Consider the following 13,847-nt stretch of genomic DNA (forward strand, 5'->3'; position numbering starts at 1 on the left):
GAAACAAGTGGTAAAATAATCCCACAGAAATAAGTATCCCTGAAAACAGGAACAGAAGGGGTAAACGTGGAAGTGGAAACCTCTGCCGTGGTTTTCCCCGGTGGGGCCGGCCCAGCGGGAGCCGCCGTTGCCGCTGAATCATGCAGGGAAAGAATAGAGGCTACAAGAACAGAATCAGTCACTCCCCCCCCCCCCCCTCCCCAAGCCTGCAAGCAAGCGGACTTACCAACGGCCAGGGATGACAGGATTGCGGCCGGATTCCTTGCAGGTGCAGAAGGAGTTGGCGGAACCACCTCCCAGTCGGGCCTGAAAGTATCATCGCCGTCTGCGATGATGATGTTGTGGTGATGGACTCCTGGATGAATCAGACCTCCATCCCCGGGATGATCTAGACGAAACCGAGGGGGACGTAGAGCTCTGGCTGCACGATCGGTGCCTTTTCCCCAGGGTTGACTGGGATGCAGACTGGCGTCTGGAGGATGTCCTGCAGTAACTGGCCCTGGAACTAGCTCTCAAGTGGGCTGACGCAAACGCCTGGCAGCTACAGGGACTATATAACCAGGACCCAAAACCCCGGACAGCATTGGGGCAACTAGCGGGGGCTTGACCACAAGGGTGCCAGTGCCCAACGGAGCAAGGTCAGCACCCAGTAACTCCTCGTCGGAATTAATCTGACCTGGCAAAGGCCTAGAAGTGGAATTAACAGCCTTAGGTGGGAGCTGGATGAGTGGTGTGATCATTACCGCACTCCCACCACTAGATGGCGCCAGAGTACTGAGTGGTTCATGGACAGGAGGGGAAGCCTCACTTACTGTGGTGCGGTGCGTACAGCTTCACAGCCTGTCATTTCTACTGAAAGGGAGGCAGAGCGACGGGCCCCACTGCTCCCGACAGTAGCACTAACTAGGGGCTTCAGGTACCGGACCGAGGAGGAGGAAGCTGGCATCGGCGTGGGGGAAATGCAGTCCGGGGAAGCTGCTCTCACCACAGCCATGATTGCAGGCTGGGCCAGAGCAGCATCTGTCCCCGAGTCTGATGGGGGAGGGGTGCCAGGGATATTATGCACGGCTGCCTGCGCTGATGGGTGCAAGCGCTGAGGTGGCCTACGATTGCCTATGGAGTCCCTCAGAGTCACTTGCGCAGATGGTCCACAGCATGTTGCTTTGTCTAACTACTGACAGCAGAATAGGGGTGACTTTTGGCTCTCCACCCTCTTGGACCCTCGCTACCTGGATGACTTTTTTCAGCTGCTGAGAGGGAGGAACAACTGGTATACTATAGAGAAATACTATGCACACAGTACTACCACGGATGCTGTGGGGAGCTGGAGGGGAGGGGTAGGAGGAGTAGCAGTTTCATCAGCAGAAGCTTACGTCTGCATTCCTTAATGAGCAATTTCCTTCACCCGCCTATTGAGGAGGATATTTTCAGGAAAAATTTAATATATTATGCATGTGGTGTCTCGAATCTACAAATTGAAATTTAAATTGATTGATTTTCAAATTCATTTCAAACTTCTTCATTGTGCCACAATGTGACCTCTTCTGCTGTGGTTTTTGTGGGCTCCTGCTGCTGCTGACGCCATCTCCACACTATATCATTGCGCAACTCTGTGGCTTTCCCTGTTTTCTGCCACCATGTTACTGCCACCTGTGGGCTCCTGCTGCTGCCACCTTCTCCACTCTCAATCATTGGAGCACTCTGTGGCTTTCCCTGTTGCTGCCAACATGTTGCTGCCACCTGTGGGCTCCTGCTGATGCTTCTGCTGCCGCCACCTCCACACTCTTATCATTGTGCCAATTTGTGGCCTCCTGTTGCTGCTGCTGATGCTGCTGCCGCCGCCTCTGCGCTCTGTCATTGGAACACTCTGTGGCTTTCCATGTTGCTGCCACCATGTTGCTGCCACCTGTGGCTCCTGCTGCTTCTTCTGCTGCTGCCATCTCCACACTCTTATCATTGTGCCACTTTGTGGCCTACCATGTTTCCGCCACCTCCATAATTTGTCATTGTGCCACTCTGTGGCCTACTCATGTTGCTGCCAACTGACCACTGTCTCCCTGGAACACCCTGTGATTTTCAGAATGCTATTTTCACCCTCCATCGCACTATGGCGTTGCCACTATGTTTAGTTTCTCCTTCATTTCATCTGTCAGAAGGAATGAAAAGCCTCAGGATTGATAGCCAAAAACAGGAGTGGATACAGAGCACAGAGGACATGCAAATATCCCATTTACTGGTCATCTCTGTTTTGGATCCACTCCTGTTTGATTTTGCCTTTAGCAATACTGATGATGGATTACTGACCGGTTGAAAGCAGACACTGATGGACGAAATGAAGGGCAAAATGATCAGTAACGTCAATGCAGAATTACTGACGACACCCTATGCAATCTTTTGGGGGGTTTCTACATGTATCCGCGTTTAACAGAACAGTTTCTGTCTTAATCTATAGAATTATCCGATGTCAATGTAAAAAGAGTGCACTTTTTGATGTTATAGTGGGATCTTGGCACTCAGTCATTTTTAAGCATGTCACAATGTCCTACAACACCCTACAGGCTCTCTGCAGCCAGGAAATACCTGTTTTTTAACATGATTTGTCATGATTAGAGATGAGCGAGAACTAAAATGCTCGGGTGCTCGTTATTCGAGACGAACTTTTCCCGATGCTTGAATGCTCATCTCGAATAACGAGCCCCATTGAAGTCAATAGGAGACTCGAGCATTTTTCAAGGGGACCAAGGCTCTGCACAGGGAAGCTCGGACAAACACTTGGGAACCTCAGAAAAGGATGGAAACACCATGGAAATGGACAGGAAACAGCAGGGGCAGCATGCATGGATGCCTCTGAGTCTGCTTAATCGTACCATTATGCCAAAATTATGGGCAACAGCATAGCCATGACAGAGTGACCGAATGAGGCTAGATAGCATCTAAAACATCCAATAATTGACCCTGACACTATAGGGGACGGCATGCAGAGGCAGCGGCAGCAGCGGCAGGCTAGAGAGTGTCATGGCGACATACCCTAAATGGACTCAGGCTTCAAACCAATGGGTGGCAGAGAGGAACCAAAGGAGGTGAGCAAGAAGTGCTGAAATGATTTCCTATGTCAACAAAAGGTTGACGGTATATTTTGTTGATAACACAGCATGGTGGCGACATAGTGACCAAGTTCCATAATGTATCTGGTGAAACACCCGAAAAATGAGCCTGACACAGCTCGTTTGATAAGGGGACGACATGTGGAGGTTTCATGATTAAGAGCGACAGTATGGGGCATCCATATGGCGCTGCTATGATTGCAACTTCAGGTCTCCAGCATGGCGGCGACAGATGGGCCGAGTTCCACTATGTATCTGGTGAAACACCTGAAAATTCTGAATGACACAGCTCGATTGATAAGGGGACGATGTATGGAGGCAGTGAAGTAGTAGTAGATTAAAGGTGCTGCAGTAAAAACTATGTTAGTTGGATCTTGGGATGGAGCGGGCGGTCCGCTGCCAGGTGAGCTTTCGCCTGTCCAAGCCCCTGTCTCTCGGCTCCTCCCCACCCAAAATGGGCCTGGGGGCCAAAAGCGTTTACTTTGAAAAAATTATAATTTTCAAAGCAGGCGGGGTCGTTTGAATATTTCACCTAGGAATAATGGAATAGCATAGTGGTTCTATTTTTAAAAGTTTTTTCGGAAAAGGTTCCATGATTAAGAACGACAGTATGGGGCATCCATATTGCGCTGCTATGATTGCAACTTCAGGTCTCCAGCATGGCGGCGACAGATGGGCCGAGTTCCACTATGTATCTGGTGAAACACCTGAAAATTGTGCCTGACACAGCTCGTTTGCTAAGGGGACGATATATGGAGGCAGAGAACTAGTAGTAGATTAAAGGTGCTGCAGTTAAAACTATGTTAGTTGGATCTTGGGATGGAGCTGGCGCTCCACTGCCAGGCGAGCTTTCGCCTATCCATGTCCCTGTCTCTCGGCTACTCCCCAAACAGCACTTCTAAGAACCTTTTGTAGTAGTGTTCTTATAAGTTTGGGTTATGGCGGGTGAGGGGAATGTAAACAGATGCGCAAGAAGCGCTGAAATAATATCGGTAAATGATAAAAGTTTGCCAGTATATTTTGTGGATAACAGCAGGGTGGCGACAAAGTTAACAAGTTTGATGTGGAAGCCATGAAAACAACCCAAAATTCTGCCTGACACAGCCCGTTTGCTAAGGGGACGATGTATGGAGGCAGCTATATGGACAACGTGTGGAGGCAGCTAAAAAGACGACGTGAGGAGGCTGCTATGGAGACAATTTAATTTGGATAGTGCCTGTATGTGGCAGTCCAAAAAAGTTTTCAAACCAGAGGAGCAGGTAGGTGGTCCTCCAGAAAAATTAAATAGATTGAGTGCCTGTATGTGGCACTCCCAAAAATTGTTTAAAACAGAGGATTGGGTAGGTGGCCCTCCAGAAAAATTAAATACATAGAGTGCTATAGCTAGAGCCAGTTGGCCCTGGCAAAAAATAGCCAGTTTCCTCTGCTTTAGTGTACAAAGAGGAGGAGAAGGAGGAAAATGAGGAGAAGGAGTGCATAAATTATTCAGGTTGAGCTTCCTTCACCTGGTGGAGAATGGAAATCCTGAGAAATCCAGGCTTTATTCATCTTGATGAATAAAGCCTGTCAGTCGACAGGCATGTACGCTAATCGGTGATGATGCCATCAGCTGCACTGAAAACCTGCTCGGACAACACGCTAGCGGCAGGGCAGGCAAGAACCTCCAAGGCGTACAGCGCCAGTTCGTGCCACATGTCCAGCTTTGAAACCCAGTAGTTGTAAGGAGCTGTGTGATCATTTAGGACAATGGTATGGTCAGCTACGTACTCCCTCACCATCTTTCTGATCAGCCCTACTCTGCAGAGACTGGGGACAGGTGACAGTGTCTTGCTGGGATGACATAAAACTGGCAAAGGCCTTGTAAAGCGTACCCCTGCCAGTGCTGCCTGCTCGCCTACTCTCCCTCGCTACTTGTCCCGCAGAAGTACGCCCTCTGCCGCTAGCGCTGTCAGAAGGGAAATACTGTTTCAGCTTGTGCACCAGGGCCTGCTGGTATTCATGCATTCTCACACTCCTTTCCTCTCCAGGGATGAGAGTGGAAAGATTTTGCTTGTACCGTGGGTCCAGGAGATTGAATACCCAGTAATCGGTGCTGCAATAAATTCTTTGAACGCGAGGGTCACGGGATAGGCAGCCTAGCGTGAAATCTGCCATATTCACCAGAGTACCAACGCGCAAGAATTCACTCCCCTCACTGGCCTGACTGCCCATTTCCTCCTCCTCCAACTCCTCTTCTTCTGCCCATACACGCTGAACAGTGAAGGACTGAACAATGGTCCCCTCTTCTGTCTCGCCAGCATTCTCCTCCTCATCCTCCTCCACCTCCTCCGATATGCGCTGAGAAACAGACCTAAGGGTGCTTTGGCTATCAACAAGGGAATCTTCTTCCCCCGTCTCTTTTGACGAGCGCAAAGCTTCCGACTTCATGTTGACCAGAGAGTTTTTCAACAGGCCAAGCAGCGGGATGGTGAGGCTGATGATGGCGGCATCGCCACTGACCATCTGTGTTGACTCCTCAAAGTTACTCAGCACCTGACAGATATCAGACATCCACGTCCACTCCTCATTGTAGACTTGAGGAAGCTGACTGACCTGACTACCAGTTCTGGTGGAAGTTGACATCTGGCAGTCTACAATCGCTGTGCGCTGCTGGTAAACTCTGGATAACATGGTTAATGTTGAATTCCACCTCGTGGGCACGTCGCACAACAGTCGGTGAGCGGGCAGTTGCCCTGAGAGTGGCAGCATCTGTGCTGGACTTCCTGAAATGCGCACAGATGTGGCGCACCTTCGTGAGCAAATCAGACAGATTGGGGTATGTCTTGAGGAAACGCTGAACTATGAGATTTAACATATGGGCCAGGCATGGCACATGTGTGAGTCTGCCGAGTTGCACTTCCGCCACCAGGTTACGGCCGTTGTCACACAAAACCATGCCTGGCTTCAGGTTCAGCGGTGCCAGCCACAGATCAGTCTGCGCCGTGATTCCCTGTAATAAGCTCTTGGGCGGTGTGCCTTTTATCGCCTAGGCTCAGCAGTTTGAGCACCGCCAGCTGTCGCTTAGCGATGGCACTGCTGCTGTGCCTAGAGCTACCGACTGATGGCGCCATGCCCACGGATGGTAATTCAGAGGAGGAGGTGGAGGAGGGGTGGGAGGAGGAGGAGGCATAGTAGGCCTTTGAGACCTGGACCGAGGTAGGCCCCGCAATCCTCGGCGTCGGCAGTATATGACCAGCCCCAGGGTCAGACTCGGTCCCTGCCTCCACCAAGTTAACCCAATGTGCCGTCAGCGATATATAGTGGCCCTGCCCAGCAGCACTCGGCCACGTGTCCGTGGTCAGGTGGACCTTGTCAGAAACGGCGTTGGTCAGGGCACGGATGATGTTCTCTGACACGTGCTTGTGCAGGGCTGGGACGGCACATCGGGAAAAGTAGTGGCGGCTGGGGACCGAATACCAAGGGGCAGCCGCCGCCATGAGGTTTCGAAAGGCCTCGGTCTCTACCAGCCTATAAGGCAGCATCTCCAGGCTAAGCAGTTTGGAGATGTGGATGTTGAGGGCTTGGGCGTGTGGGTGGGTTGCACTATACTTCCTTTTGCGCTCCAGCGTCTGGGGTATGGAGAGCTGAACGCTGGTGGATGCTGTGGAGGATCGTGGAGAGGAGAAGATGGGGTTTTCGCACGGGAGGTGTTTGGGCCGGGGTCCTGGGCAGTGGGCTGCCTAGCAGATAACACAGGGGAAGGAGCAGTGGTGTGCCCGGCCGGAGGTGAACGTGCTTGGTGCCATTGAGTGGGGTGTTTAGCATTCATATGCCTGCTCATACTGATGGTAGTTAAGCTAGTAGTGGTGGACCCCTGCTGATCCTGGTTTGGCACAGGTTGCACACCACAGGAGGCCAACTGGCTGCTCGCCACAGGAGCTTGACTACGGAAACATTTGGCGCTGATGCACCAGCTCTGGCCCAGCCTCTCCGTCTGGCCCCACCACTGCCTCTTCCAACCTGTTCTGCTATAGGACTCGCCTCCGTCTCAGAAGCACTGTGTTCACCCGGCCTATCAACCCAGCTTGGGTCTGTCACCTCATCATCCTCCGATCCCTCAGTCTGCTCCCCCCTCGGACTTCCTGCCCTGACAACAACTTCACCACTGTCTGACAACCGTGTCTCCTCATCGTCCGACACCTCTTTACACACTTCTTCCAGTACGTCAATAATGTCATCATCACCCATAGACTGCGACCGGTGGAAAACCTGGGCATCGGAAAATAGCTCAGCAGCAACCGGACAAGTTGTTTGTGACTGTGGGAAGGGTCCAGAAAACAGTTCCTCAGAGTATGCCGGTTCAAATGCCAAATTTTGCTGGGAGGGGGCAGACTGGGGGGAAGGAGGCTGAGGTGGAGGCGCTGGAGGAGTGCTGATTTCGGTGACATGGGTGGACTGTGTGGAAGACTGACAGGTGGACAAATGGCTGGAAGCTTTGTCTGCAATCCACGGCATCACCTCTTCGCACTGTTCTGGCCTCAACAGTGCTCTACCTCGAGTCCCAGTAACTTGAGACATGAACCTAGGGAGTGTAGCTCTGCGGCGTTCCCTTGCTCCCTCATCAGCAGGAGGAGTCTCACCCCAGCCAGGACCACGGCCTCTGACCCCTGCAGTAGTTGGACGCCCACGTCCACGCCCTCGTCCTCTACCCCTAGCCCTCGGGTTAAACATTTTCCAAATTAAAGTGTAAACTTTAATTTTTTTTTTGTGTGTGTTTTTTAAACAAAACGATGCTATCCTATTGCTATGGCTAGTTTCTAACCTACACTGACAGCACACAACTGGATTTTGTGCTGTGCCTGATGACTTTGAATTATAAAAAGAAATAAACGTAAAAAAAAAAAAATCAGCAGACTGTGCCTAATTCAAATCAAACCCCTAATAAATTGTCCCACTTCGGTGTTTGAGGTGGATATGTGTGTCACTAAGAGCTAAACACAACGGTCGCAAGTCTCCCAGCAAATTCCTCACAATATGGTACTAGCTGCACTACTAATGCCAGCAAGCCCAGCCACAAGCAAACCAAAAACGTAAAATATAACGCTATTGTAGGCCTAAATAAGCCGTTGGGGTTCTCCTATGGCTATTTTCTAGCCTACACTGAAAGCACACTGCTTTGCCAGATTACTTTGAATTATAAAAAGAAATAAACGTAAAAAAAAATAAATCAGCAGACTGTGCCTAATTCAAATCAAACCCCTAATAAATTGTCCCACTTCAGTGTTTAAGGTGGATATGTGTGTCACTAAGAGCTAAACACAAGGGTAGCAAGTCTCCCTGCAAATTACTCACAATATGGTACTAGCTGCACTACTAATGGCAGCAAGCCCAGCCACAGGCAAACCAAAAAAAAGTAAAATAAAACGTTATTGTAGCCCTAAGAAGGGCTGGTGGGTTCTTGTAGAATCACTACTGCCTAACACTATTCTAATAGAACACCCTAACGCTTTCCCTGAAGAGCAGCAGCTCTCTCCCTAACGGCATCCAGACAGAGAATGATCCGAGCAGCGCGGGCAAGGGCTAGTCTATTCCAGGGTCACCTGATCAGGCCAGCCAACCACTGCTATCGACGTGTAACGGTACCACGTCATGCTGGGTGGAGTGCAGAGTCTCCTGGCTTTTGATTGGCTCTGTTTCTGGCCGCCAAAAATCAAAACCGCGGGAGATGCCATTTTCTCGAGCTGGCGAAATACTTGTCCGAGCAACGAGCAGTTTCGAGTACGCTAATGCCCGAACGAGCATCAAGCTCGGATGAGTGTGTTCGTTCATCTCTAGTCATGATTTGATTCGGGTCAAATTAAATTTTTCTGAAAAATTTGGCGAATTGTGACGAACTGAATTTTAACAAATCCACCCATCTCTAATAACAGACATTAAATATTAAAGGACATCTACCACTACATTTAGGGGTGGTAGACTGTCACCAAATGCATGCTTCTTACCGTTAATTGTGAACATACCTCTTGGCATGTCTGCTATCCCTAAATATCCACTTTATAACTTAATGGAAATGAGTCGGAGGAGCTCACAGCTCCATTAGCCGTGCGCCTCCTGGCTGCATCAAAAGATAATTTATTCACCCCCCCTCATTGATATTCCCCTCTGGAACCCCAGCCGCAAGTGCTGCAGACAGCTGGTGATGTCACCTGGCTGTCTGCTAAGCTTGTGCATGCGTGTGAGCTACCTCCTGAGGTACCTCCAAGGTCCTCCTCCTTCTCTGGCCAGCTGCGCATGTGCGAGGTTATCAGACAGCTTGGTGCTGTCAGCGGCTGTCTGCAGCACTTGTGGCTGAATATCAATGAGGGGGCGTGGATAAATTAACTTCCAACGGATGCAGGAGCCGCTAGCCTAAGGGAGCAGTGAGCACCTCCGACTCATTTCCATAAAGCTAGTAAGTGGATATTTTGGGGTAACAGCCATGCTGGAAAGGGCCAGGAGGACCCCTAATTAACCCCTGAGGTAATGAGCATAGATTTGATGACAATCTACAACCCCTAAATGTGCTGGTAGATGTTCTTTAACAGAACGTTGAAAACTAGTAGAGCAGTTTATGCTCTCAAAGAGTATAAAGCATGTACATTGTTGTGCAAAGCAAGGGTGAATATAATAGCTTCATCTTCGATCTCTTTTCTTTCACTGCCATTCAGTCACTATTGGTGCCAGTGGTTTTTCTCTCAGAGAACTTATTATCACAACTTATTACCAGTTGTGTATGAGCACAGAGCCCTCCTCCAAGATGTTGATAAAGTGGGTCAGGTTGTCCTTCAAAATGATGAAGCATTTTGGGTATGCCCATTTATAAGCAATCTGATTGTCTCATCGAACTCCTGTGACTGGGATGAAGGAACTTTTGTTGTAAAGTTGCAGCAGACAAATTTTGGAACGAGCAGGTAACTGACCTTTTTTCCTTGCAGCCATCATCAGGCAGTCTTTTGTTTGGTTAAAATGGATTCTAGCTAGATTGTCTCTTGGAGTAGTCCCCGGTAGGTGGCTTGGTCTTGGAACCCAGTGGATTCTGTCAATAGCCATCTCCTGAGGGGATATATCAGGGAGAAGCACTTTCATCAGTTGATGTACTGGGACCTGTCCTCCAGGTCTGCTACTTTAGCCCTCAGGGCGCGTTCACACGTTGCGTTTTGGTTGCGTTTTCATTGCGTTTGAAACGCATATACAATAGCTGATGAGAGGTAATTTGCCTAATTACATTACCGTTTACGTTTGTAAACGCAATGTTAACGCACATGTTAACGTTTTGTTAACACATACGTTAACACAGCGTTTACGATGCGTTTTGTAAACGGAAATGTTAACAGTGATGTGATTAGGCAAATCACCTCTCCTCAGCTGTTGTATATGCGTTTCAAACGCAATGAAAACGCAGGTCAAAACGCAACGTGTGAACGCGCCCTCAGTTGGGTCACCTTATCCTCTAAATCATTGTGCACATTAATTAGCTCATTGTGTGAGGTCACAACATTTTAACATCTTATTCTTGATGTGATCTACACTATTGCCTAACTGCGTTATGGAGTTGTATAATGGCTGAACTAGTTCTCCTATGTCCTCTTAAAGTGTGTGCGTAGTGTCAGCAGCATGCCCTTCATGGAGGCTTCAGTTATGCCTGAGTCTGAGGCCGGCAGATTATCAAATAAAAGTTCTCACCATAGATGGCTTCTTCTGTCTCTCCCTGCTCAGGGGAGTCACTTCTGTTGCTCACCAATGAGGAATCTTCGGAGGAGGGCTGCCACTTTGGGAAGACGGAGCCGAGCGTGTGAAAATTAATGGCAGTAGGTGCTCTACAGTGTGTCCCCCTGGAGCAGTCTCTGGGGAGTTATCCATGTTCAAGTCTTCGATTTCTGTGAGGCGAGGTAGTGAAAGTTCTCTGGTTCTCCGTAGCTCTACATTGCCTGGTGGTGAGGTGTCCCCAGGGTCCGGAGACTGTTGCGGTGTGCTTAACTCCTGCGCACATTTCGGTCGCCATCTTGAATTTTGATTTGGTCTGCCGTTCTGTAAAATTTGTTGAGTTTTCCGTATTTCTCCCTCCTGGCAACCATAGTTGCTGAATAGGACTGCCTTGGAGTTGCTTTAGGCCCTGTGGATGTTACAATCCATGCAGAATTCAGATGGAGGAAATTGTGGTAGTGAAGCAGAAAAAAAATGAATGGCAGCTTAATGGATACTGGTTAATTTCCAGGAGCCCCCATATACAAAGATTGCCTCTGCTGTTGCTGTTTTCAATATCTTCGCATTTAATCTCCAATAAGTTCCAGTTTGTTCTGCAGATCATGAATTCTTCCTCATTTGTTATCTATAGATTCAGTCAGATAATCTGCATGCTGCTTAAGATCTAATGTATGCTGACTAATATCTTGAAGATTCTTTGTCAAACTCCTGAAGACCTACTCATCTTAGCTGGTTTACCCTGGCGCTCTGACATTTCCGGGACTTGGATCAGGCTCTGCTGACTGACTCTACAGACACTCTGCTGTTAATAGTAATAGCTATAACAGGGCTGGAACGGCCGCAAAGCTCAGGGGAAGCCAACCATCTTCCTCAGCGCCACCTATGTACCTCTCTGAACACTACTTAGAAAGGGGAGAGGGTGACCTCAGTAGCAATAAGTAGGGTTACTGGTAAAGCAAGACCGTTTTATGCTATAGACCTGCCAACGACCCCGCTGAACGGTTGAAAGCATATCAGCAGGGTTAGGGAGGGAGAGGGTCAAGTACCTTTAAATGTTGTAATTGTCTGCTCAAGATCAATAACAGGCACTATAGCTGTGTCTCCAGTGTTGTGGTGGTGCTCTAGGTATTTAAGAGTTCTGGGAACAAAAGCCAGTTTTGCCCTGTAGAATTTAGTGTTTCTTAGTTGGTTCATGGTCGCACTTTTATCAGCTATAAAATATGTTTTTCTATTAATGTTGCCATGCATAGGCTTATTTTTTGCTGTCTGACATTTTTTAATGGTACTATTTTGGGGTGGCTGTGCCCTATTGCTGAAAATGTATAATTTTTTTAGTGGGGAGAAGGGCAGGGGGGTTGTAGAAAAAATGTATTCTGTAATTGATTTTTTTTTTTGTGTGTTCACCATATAGTCCAAGTTATGTTTATTTATCGGGTTATGTATACTTACGGGTCAGTAAGATATTGATAATACCAAATTTCTATATTTTAGCTTATATTTTACTAATTTTGTAGTTTGTAGAGTGGCATAACTCTTTATTTTAGTGCTTGAGAGTATGTTCTTTTGCAGGACATGTTGTACTTTACACCAGTACCATTTTTTATTGATACATTTTTTTATCACGTTTTATTGTTATTTATGTGGCTTTTTAATTTTTTTTTGTTGTTGTACCATTCCTCATGTGGGTTTAATCATGATTTTATATTATGTACAGGTCTTAGATGTGAGGTTTTCACTTATTTTATATTTAAATGCTCAATGTAATGGGGCTTTGAGTAATAAAAAAGGTTTTAAATATAAATAAACTAATAGGAAAAATATTTTGCTTATTTTTATCAAAAAAATAATTTAATTAATTAATTTGCCCCTCTATGGGGCATCAACAAGCAATCATTCCATTGCTTGTTCATTATAATACCCTGCAATACTGATGTATTGCATGACATTATCACTGTCAGGGCACGTTCACACGTTCCGCTAGCGTAGCGTTCATAACGCGACGCTAGCGCACAGGGGGCGGAGTTTGGGGCGATCGCATATGCGTTTCCAGAAAAACGCATGCGATCGTGTTATTAATCGCATGCGTTTCCCGGGAAACGCATATGTGATTGGCCCGAGCCCCGTCCACTGTGCGCTAGCGTCGCGTTATGAACGCGATGATAGCGGAACGTGTGAACGCGCCCTCAGCCCATGTTGATGCATAGGTTGACTCACTCATTACGTGTAAGATCCTGTAACAGAACCTGAGGGCGCGTTCACACGTTGTGTTTTGGTTGCGTTTTCATTGCGTTTGAAACGCATATACAACAGCTGATGAGAGGTAATTTGCCTAATTACATTATCGTTTACATTTGTAAACACAATGTTAACGCATTCATTTTGTAAACGGAAATGTTAACAGTGATGTTATTAGGCAAATCACCTCTCCTCAGCTGTTGTATATGCGTTTCAAACGTAATGAAAACGCAGGTTAAAACGCAACGTGTGAACGCACCCTGAGGGCGCGTTTACACGTTGCGTTTTGACCTGCGTTTTCATTGCGTTTGAAATGCATATACAACAGCTGAGGAGAGGTGATTTGCCTAATTTCATCACTGTTAACGCATGCGTTAACAAAATGCATCGTAAAGGCGGTGTTAACGCATGCGTTAACAAAGCGTTAACGCATGCGTTTTGTTAACGCATGCGTTAACATTGCGTTTACAAACGTAAACGGTAATGTAATTAGGCAAATTACCTCACATCAGCTGTTGTATATGCGTTCCAAACGCAATGAAAACGCAACCAAAACGCAACGTGTGAACGCGCCCTCAGGGCGCGTTCACACGTTGCGCTTTGTTTGCGTTTTCATTGCGTTTTAAAACGCATTACAACAGCTGAGGAGAGAAGATTTTCCTAATTACATTACTATTTACACTTGTTAAAGCTTTGTTAACGCATGTGTTAACAAAAAGCACGCATTAACGCATTGTTAACACATGGGTTAACAATGTGTCAACGCGTGCGTTTTGTAAACGCAAA

This window comes from Engystomops pustulosus, chromosome 3 (genome assembly GCF_040894005.1).
Source record: "Engystomops pustulosus chromosome 3, aEngPut4.maternal, whole genome shotgun sequence".
Classification (NCBI taxonomy): domain Eukaryota; kingdom Metazoa; phylum Chordata; class Amphibia; order Anura; family Leptodactylidae; genus Engystomops; species Engystomops pustulosus.